The sequence below is a fragment of the Colossoma macropomum genome, unplaced genomic scaffold, assembly GCF_904425465.1.
Source record: "Colossoma macropomum unplaced genomic scaffold, Colossoma_macropomum, whole genome shotgun sequence".
NCBI lineage: Eukaryota > Metazoa > Chordata > Actinopteri > Characiformes > Serrasalmidae > Colossoma > Colossoma macropomum.
This window is the reverse complement of record NW_023494793.1, coordinates 43,763,419-43,773,748: the sequence shown is the minus strand read 5'-3', so window position 1 is coordinate 43,773,748 and position 10,330 is coordinate 43,763,419.

The window sequence follows — 10,330 nt, the reverse complement described above, 5'->3', positions numbered from 1 at the left end:
TGTGCACTTGAAATCTTACATGAGCACTTGAAATATTCAGAATGTAAACGTCTCCGGAGCTCAGTCTTTTAAACCTACCTATTTGTTTGAACTAGACTCCTGGTATCCTTTCTTTACTGCAAGTTTATTAAGATTCTGGCTCAGTTTCACTTCACATCAGTTCAGTAGGCAAGAGGCAGTGTACAGACACATCTTGGCGTTCTGAAGCTTAAAAGAATAGTTTGGCAAAAAAAAATGCAGTCATTACCGATTATCTATAAGAAAAACAAGAAACAGTATGTGGCTGAAAACAGCAGTAACAGCCTGAATTGGACCGGTTTTTAGCTGTGCTGACATATTTTAGTCTGTGTTTATACAACCCCATTTCCCAAAAAAGTTGGGATGCTGTGCAAAATGTAAATAAAAACAAAATGCAATGATGTGTAAATCATTTAAACCCTATATTTAACTGAAAACAATTACAGTACAAATATAACATATCAAATATTGAAACTGAGAAATTTTATTGTAATTAATAATTAAAATAAGAATAAGAATATGAATAATAATGGATAAAATAACAAATAATTAATAGAATAATGAAAATAAGATAAAAATGGTAAAAAATCAGGTAAAACAGTTGCAGGCAGAGTGGAGGTGGTTAGAGAGTAGAAGTTTAAAATGACCAAGTGACGCCTACAGACATGAACACTACAGACCCATATACACTACACATGAACACTACAGACCCATATACACTACACATGTACACTACAGACACATATACACTACAGATGTACACTACAGACACATATACACTACACATATACACTACAGACACATGTACACTACACACGAACACTACAGACACATGTACACTACACATTTACACTATAGACACATGTACACTACACATGAACACTACAGATCCATGTACACTACACATTTACACTATAGACACATGTACACTACACATGAACACTACAGATCCATGTACACTACACATATACACTACAGACACATATACACTACACATATACACTACAGACACATGTACACTACACACGAACACTACAGACACATATACACTACACATGAACACTACAGATCCATGTACACTACACATGAACACTACAGACACATATACACTACACATATACACTACAGACACATGTACACTACACATATACACTACAGACACATATACACTACACATATACACTACAGACACATGTACACTACACATATACACTACAGACACATATACACTACACATTTACACTACAGACACATGTACACTACACATTTACACTACAGACACATGTACACTACACATATACACTACAGACACATATACACTACACATATACACTACAGACACATGTACACTACACATTTACACTACAGACACATGTACACTACACATGAACACTACAGATCCATGTACACTACACATGAACACTACAGACACATATACACTACACATATACACTACAGACACATGTACACTACACATATACACTACAGACACATATACACTACACATTTACACTACAGACACATGTACACTACACATATACACTACAGACACATATACACTACACATTTACACTACAGACACATGTACACTACACATTTACACTACAGACACATGTACACTACACATATACACTACAGACACATGTACACTACACATATACACTACAGACACATGTACACTACACATTTACACTACAGACACATGTACACTACACATGAACACTACAGATCCATGTACACTACACATGAACACTACAGACACACTTACAGACATATATTCACTACACATACTATACAAACACATATATAGCCACTGAATAATTCACAGTAGATACTGTTGTACTATACATTAAGTATATTTAATTGCAAAAATCCTGTTCACTCTGTTGCTAAAAGAGCCCCACTGAGCCTTTGAATCTGTCCACACTGTTCTTATGATGACAAATTTCACAGATCTTGTTCTGATTGGTTTCAACTGATGAAATTTGGGGTAGTTATGCCCCAGGTTAACATCTACCAGTACACATTGAATTTGTTCCGTAGTCTGTTTTTACAGAGTGTTAGTGTTGTTTTAGAAACATTTTGCCCTGATCTGTGTTTATGGACGATGGGATCGATGAAAAGCAGCTGGAGGAAAGTGGATCTGGGAGAGAAAGAGCAGGCTGAAAATAAACCCTTCTGTGGCACTGCGCTACCACTTAAAGAGGAGAAGTAGCTGTGGCCTGAAATAGCCTGGGCCGAGGCTGCGCTGTCATGAGAATAATGAGCACAGGCTCTCTCTCTCCGCTGTAATCACACGCTTTATTTTCGCATCCAGATGTGCCCGTCTGACCGCCTGTCCACCAGTTAGAGCTGAGAAAACGTGGGCGATCTCTTCCAAAATAAACCAGAACTCCTAGTGCTGACCCATCCAATGACTTTCAGGGTGGTGTCTGCCTATTTTCGATATGTTTTGATCTATCAGCTGGATCAATAACTGTAAGCATCTGTCAATTAGCCTGAAAATCTAATTTCCTCTTGTAGTTTCTTCAAACTATCCCAGTAACTCAGTAACTCTTGACTGACTGTCGAAACATATTTGAAAAGAAACGGAAGTGACGTGTGCAGCATTAAACTGTGTGTAGTTGTTCAGTGTCTCTAATAGACTTGATGATGTGGTTTCTGACACTGTGTGACTCACTGTTATCTGTAAATGTAACGTCTATAAAAATAGTGACAAAATTCAGGCTCCAGGATAAACACTGCTCCTCTTTTTAGCCACGTACAAGGCTGTAGTTTTGGTTTTGGAGGTGCAGGACAGACACTATGAAGCTGGAGCCCACCTCCTTCACCCCCACGCACACAAAACACTAAAACTCAGCCAACATTCAGGTCATTATGAGATACTGACATCCTGCTTTGGGCTGTTTTCAGTCACGATTCTCAGCAGACAGTTCACTTCAGCTACAGACGTTGAAGTACAGATGGGGCAAAACAATCAAACTCTGTAATCAGTAATCAGAGCTAAAAACGGTAAGTTTAGTGCTAACTGAGTAGATTATCTTCTCATCTTACTTCTCTCTCTGCAACACAGTTATGAATATCTAAAGCCACTTTATTTGTCTCACCTCAACTATAATAGCATTCAGACTGTAATGGAATGTTGTGTCTCATGGTTATGTTATAAAGTAACTATGGAAACTGGTGTAGTGTAACTATGGAGATATGTGTAGCATTGACTGCAGTGTAACCATGGAAATGAGTGTAGAATAACTATGGAAATAGGTGTGGCCTTACCATTCGAATGGTGTAATGTAACTTTGGAAATGGTTGTAGCATTACCATGGAAATATTCATAGCATTACAATAGAAACAGATGTACTGTAACCATTGAAATGGGTGGTGCGTCACCATGGAAACGGGTGGAGCATAACCATGGAAATGGGTGCAGTGTAACCATGGAAATAGGTGCAGTGCAAACATGGAAATGGGTGTAGAATATCTATGGAAATAGGCGTAGCCTTACCATGGAAATGTAATGTAACCATGGAAATATTCATAGCATTGAAATGGAAATAGATGTTCTGTAACCATTGAAATAGGTGGAGCGTAACCCTGGAAATGGGTGCAGAGTAACCATAGAAATGAGTGTAACGTAACCATGGGAATAGGAGTGGCATAATCATGGAAATAGGTGTAGTGTAATCATGGAAATGGGTGTAGTGTTACCATAGAAATGGGCACACTGTAACCATAGAAATGGGTGTAGTGTAACCATGGAAATGGGTGTGGCATAACAATGGAAATAGGTGTAGTGTAACCATGGAAATGGATGTAGCGTATCCTTGGAAATGGGTGTATTGTAACTCTGGAAATGGGTGTAGTGTAACTATGGAAATGGGTGCAGTGTAACCATGGAAATGGATGTAGTGTATCCTTGGAAATGGGTGTAGTGTAACTATGGAAATGGGTGTAGTGTAACCATGGAAATGGATGTAGCATAAACATGGAAATGGGTGTAACATAACTATGGAAATGGGTGTAACACAACCATGGAAATGGGTGAAGTGTTACCATGGAGACGGGTATAGCCCACTGCTTCATACATCAGTAGTGCAGTACAGATGAATTTTTATTAATCAACTCGTGTTATAATTCTATTTTTATCATCTGGATTATGACAGCTGGGCGGAAAGTGAAGACCCCACAAAATCTAGATCATTTTGAAGGGGGATTTCTAGGTTTGTTCCAGTGGATACAACAGTAATAGCTGTGTTCAATTGGTGGGGTATAAGCTTCCATTACTATTTAGCTACTGCCTAAACTGAGGAAGCCAACTTCAGACACCTTCCAACTTCAGACATGTCTTGAATGCTCGGCTGCGTTTGTGATGGGGTTGTGGATGATGGTGGTGACGAATTTTTTTCGAGCTATTCTTTTAAAGTGGACACACACCAGCGCAGAGGACACAGACGGCTGGTTGAGGACAGTATAATTAACTCTGTGGTCAAGACAAAGAGTGAATGAGGCAGTGTATCATTTTCACCATGGAACATCATTCATCTTTTTAAATGCAGACACAGCGCAGTTTGTCTGCATAATTTGAGATAAAAAAGGTGAGCTATTGTTCTGGATCAAAGACAGAGTGTGCTGTCCGCCAACTTCAGGCTGAAAACACAACGAAAGAAAAGCGGAAGGATGTTAGCGGTGAGGGGTTTTAGATTCAGACTTTGGTGGGAGGGAAAACGTCCAGAAGAACTCAACTTTATTTAGTAACAGAATGAAAGTCTTAGAAACAACATCCACAAGTCTCTCCTGAGCTGAACTGCAGATAATTGCAGATCCATGTACAAAATAGTACTGATGTGATGATGACACTGTAAAATCATAGGTTTCAACTGAATTAAGTGCTTTTTTCATGAATTAGGGTGAGGGAAATACAGTGACAGTGAGCGACGTTTGTTTATTTGATGGTTGTTAATGACGCCTTTAGAGGGCGGCGCTGAGCGACGTTTGTTTATTTGATGGTTGTTGATGACGCCTTTAGAGGGCGGCGCTGAGCGACGTTTGTTTATTTGATGGTTGTTAATGACGCCTTTAGAGGGCGGCGCTGAGCGACGTTTGTTTATTTGATGTGTGTTAATGACGCCTTTAGAGGGCGGCGCTGAGCGACGTTCATTTATTTGATGGTTGTTGATGACGCCTTTAGAGGGCGGCGCTGAGCGACGTTTGTTTATTTGATGTGTGTTAATGACGCCTTTAGAGGGCGGCGCTGAGCGACGTTCATTTATTTGATGGCTGTTGATGACGCCTTTAGAGGGCGGCGCTGAGCGACGTTTGTTTATTTGATGTCTGTTAATGACGCCTTTAGAGGGCGGCGCTGAGCGACGTTCATTTATTTGATGGTTGTTGATGACGCCTTTAGAGGGCGGCGCTGAGCGACGTTTGTTTATTTGATGTCTGTTAATGACGCCTTTAGAGGGCGGCGCTGAGCGACGTTCATTTATTTGATGGTTGTTAATGACGCCTTTAGAGGGCGGCGCTGAGCGACGTTTGTTTATTTGATGGTTGTTAATGATGCCTTTAGAGGGCGGCGCTGAGCGACGTTTGTTTATTTGATGTTTGTTAATGACGCCTTTAGAGGGCGGCGCTGAGCGACGTTTGTTTATTTGATGGTTGTTAATGACGCCTTTAGAGCGCGGCGCTGAGCGACGTTCGTTTATTTGATGGTTGTTAATGACGCCTTTAGAGGGCGGCGCTGAGCGACATTTGTGTATTTGATGTTTGTTAATGACGCCTTCAGATGGTGAAACTACTATATATAGATAGAGAATTAAACATCTGCAGTATATTCCGTTAATATTAATGAACTTCTTGTTTTTCACACGATCTTTGAAAACATTAAATAAAACACCTGAAAAATCTCTTCTGGTGTCTAAATATTTTATTTAGAATATTAAATTCCAATCAACACTGTAGAAGCTGTTATTGAACAAAATGACAACAGAAACTGATATGACAATCATTAATAAGGCATCTGAATGGTACTGTAAGTGCAATCTGCAAACGCAGCATGAAACTAAAATTAATAAATGCAATAACAAGCATGATCTCAATATCTCAGTAATATAATGTATTTGTATTAGAGCTGCTTATAAAAGGAAAAGCAGCCACACAAATCACAAACAAATCAAGGTAACCAAGTTAAAGCACTGATAGGATTGTAGGAAGACAGGAAAGCAGAATGAAGGATTAATAATCTGTTTACTGCGGTTTGAATCAGCTGTATTTGAGTTTTAATGACTGAGAGGAGTGTTTATACTCTGTACTGTAATAACTCTCTCATGATTCCTGTTCATGGCTGGTCATAGAGAAAAAACTAAGACTATCATGAGGAGGAATGAAGGCTGTAATTGTGACTCAGAAACACATTTAATTATGATCAACATTCACTTTTATGGGCCACAGTGTCTGTAATATGGGAAATCTATAACTATCTGTACTCACGGCTCAGAAATGCGATCGCTAACGTTCTGTCGGGACAGCAGGGCACAACACTTGTGCTAAATAAATAAAAAGTATTTATTTTGAGATTGAGATTAAGATGATTTATAAAGCATACACATCTCTGCAACAAACAACAACATAATTTTGGTTTTGAGCTCGGTTTGTAAACAACTCAGCTGAAAGTGCGACTCACCCCCCAGGCAGAGTTAACAGTCTTTAAAGAGTCTATGAAATGTATGCAAATACAGTTAATTCATTATAATTCTGTGTTGTTTGAACTGCAGTTTTCCAACCTAATTACAAACGTCTGCATCCAAAATACTAAGATTAGCAAAAAGAAGCTGACAAATGCTGGCAAATTAGCAAATATCAGCCTGAAATATATTTTATTTACATTACATTTATTGTTCTTCTGGATGAATCTGTCAATGAAACGCTGTTTTGAATGTATATGAGGGGATATTATAATTGTTTACTCTAATTGTTTACTTTGGGGGTCTTATTTGTAACAGTGTGTTGAACTAACCCCCCCGTGTGGAGGCTGTACTTTAGGCTGATATATTACAGATTAAAATAATATAGGACTGATTTCTGTACAGCTCACTAATTCCAAACACTTGTGATGAAATAAGTTACTTTAACAGGATCAAAACTTTCTCTTTGGGGTGAATCTGGAAAAACATCGTCCGATTGCTGTGAAAATTCACAGATGACGTTGCTATGGGAACACGAGATGACCAACAGCAGGTCTGCTGGAACCTCTATACGGCTGTGTCTGACACTGAAGGCAGCTGTCTTGATGCCTTGCCACCTGCACTGTCTCATAAGTCAGAGCCTTAGAAGGCAGCTCTGTCGACTGAGTCAGTGCTGGTGTGTTCTGCTGGTGTTTTCTGTTTTCTGTTTATTTCTAACTGCATCAGCACGGCCACAAAGGATTTTGGGAGTATTACACTACAAAAAATGATGTCTTAGCAGGTGAAGTAATCTTAGATTTAGTCGGTACATCTAATGTTTCTCTTTATGAGACTGTTGTAAGAATATTATAAGATTATCACTTTTATTTCTAGACTTTTTTACTTGTTTTAAGTAATTTTATCTAATGAAAGTGTCTCATTTCATTGGCAGATCATTTGATTTGTTTTTGACATTATTTCTCAGCAAAATCATCTGCATTATTTCTCAAAAAGAAAAATGAACTGCCAATAGAATAAGACACTTTCACCAGAAAAATGACTTAAAACAGATAAAAAATTCTCTTAAAAGTTCAACAATCGTATGATATTTTGACAACAACCTTGTAATGAGAAATATTAGATATATTGACTAGATTTATGATAATTTCACTTTGCCTCGATATAATTTTTTGCAGTGTAAGGTGGCGAAGGGCACATCTACAGTGCCGTTAAAAAGAGCCGAAAACAGGAACCAGGCAGTGTTTTATACATGCATTAGATCTGGACATGACTGAGCGCCTTGCTGCCTCAGAGTAGCTGCCTCAGAGTAGCTGCCTCAGAGTTCTGAATGAGCAGGCAGTGCTCACTACGTTTCACAGCCTAACAATATGAAAATACTGTGAGTCACGTTGCTCCCTGCCCTCCCCGAACTTTCTATCTTTAGCTTTTTTTGCATTGTATCACAACTATCAGTCTCAAAAAACTCACGTTTTGTGTCGCTGCATATCTGTAATGTAGACTAAATAACTACAACACACGTCCACACTTTATCTTTTCTACAATCATAAACAAAGTTTGGCGTTTTTCTGCAAATTTTTGTGAACTTCTCCTGCTGAGTTGAAAAAAGCCCTCAAAATATCAAATGTGCTATACTTTTTGCACAGACCACATTTTATATTTTATTTTTCCCTCAATATGTTAAATTCAGCAAATAAACAGTAATTGTGCATTTAAATGTGCAGAAGTGTGTCTCTGTGGAGGACGTGTTCACTTATTCACACTTAGAAAATCAACAAAACATGGAATTTGACTAGAGGTGTCCAAACTACTGCATATGGCTGTATCTGTCTGACTTGGCTCAGTTGGAGAGTGATGTAATGACACGGAACAGTCATAGTATATAGCCTGGTGTATAAAGGGGGTATAGAGGGGTATAAAGCCCACCTAGCACTGGGCTGTGGAGCAGTGGAACTGGGTTCTCTGGAGTGATGGAGCTCCGTCCAATACCTATGGGAAGAGTGATGATCCAGAACCGACCATCTAACATCAGTACCTGACCTCACTAATGCTCAATCAAATCCTCACAGCAATGTTCCAACATCAGTACCTGCCCTCACTAATGCTCAATTAAATCCTCACAGCAATGTTCTAACATCAGGACCTCACCTCACTAATGCTCAATCAAATCCTCACAGCAATGTTCCGACATCAGTACCTGACCTCACTAATGCTCAATCAAATCCTTACAGCAATGTTCCAACATCAGGACCTGACCTCACTAATGCTCAATCAAATCCTCACAGCAATGTTCCAGTTTCAGCACCTGACTTCACTAATGCTCAATCAAATCCTCACAGCAATGTTCCGACATCAGGACCTGACCTCACTAATGCTCAATCAAATCCTCACAGCAATGTTCCGACATCAGTACCTGACCTCACTAATGCTCAATCAAATCCTCACAGCAATGTTCCGACATCAGTACCTGACCTCACTGATGCTCAATCAAATCCTCACAGCAATGCTACAACATCAGTACCTGACCTCACTAATGCTCAATCAAATCCTCACAGCAATGTTCCAACATCAGGACCTGACCTCACTAATGCTCAATCAAATCCTCACAACAATGTTCCAGTTTCAGCACCTGACCTCACTAATGCTCAATCAAATCCTCACAGCAATGTTCCAACATCAGCACCTGACCTCACTAATGCTCAATCAAATCCTCACAGCAATGTTCCGACATCAGTACCTGACCTCACTAATGCTCAATCAAATCCTCACAGCAATGTTCCGACATCAGTACCTGACCTCACTAATGCTCAATCAAATCCTCACACCAATGTTCCGACATCAGTACCTGACCTCACTAATGCTCAATCAAATCCTCACAGCAATGTTCCGACATCAGTACCTGACCTCACTAATGCTCAATCAAATCCTCACACCAATGTTCCGACATCAGTACCTGACCTCACTAATGCTCAATCAAATCCTCACAGCAATGTTCCGACATCAGCACCTCACCTCACTAATGCTCAATCAAATCCACACAGCAATGCTACAACATCAGTACCTGACCTCACTAATGCTCAATCAAATCCTCACAGCAATGCTACAACATCAGTACCTGACCTCACTGATGCTCAATCAAATCATCACAGCAATGTTCCAGTTTCCGCACCTGACCTCCCTAATGCTAATTAAGGGTTCTTTAGTAAAGAAAATGGTGCTACATAGAACCAGCTACAGCACATTTTCCATAAATCTGAAGAACCCTTTCATGATGAAAGAACCTTTTAGTGATGCAAAGCATTCTTTGAGTGTTCATGGTTCTATATAGAACCATTTTCTTTACCCTTGAAGAACCATCTTTTTACGAGTGCAGTGTAAAACCTTTCCAGAACAGTACACTCTTGGTCCTTCAAGGGTTCTTTAGTAAAGACAGTGGTTCTGTAATGGTTATTTTCATGGTGAAATGGTTCTTCAGATTGATGGAGAATGTGTTGTGTATGTTTCTATATAGAACCTTTATGAAAATGGCTCTGTGTAGCACCAGAAAGGGTTCTGCTATTGTATACAAGCATGGCATCATAACAATAGAGGAACCCTTTTTGGTTCAATCTAGAACCATATACAACACATTCTCC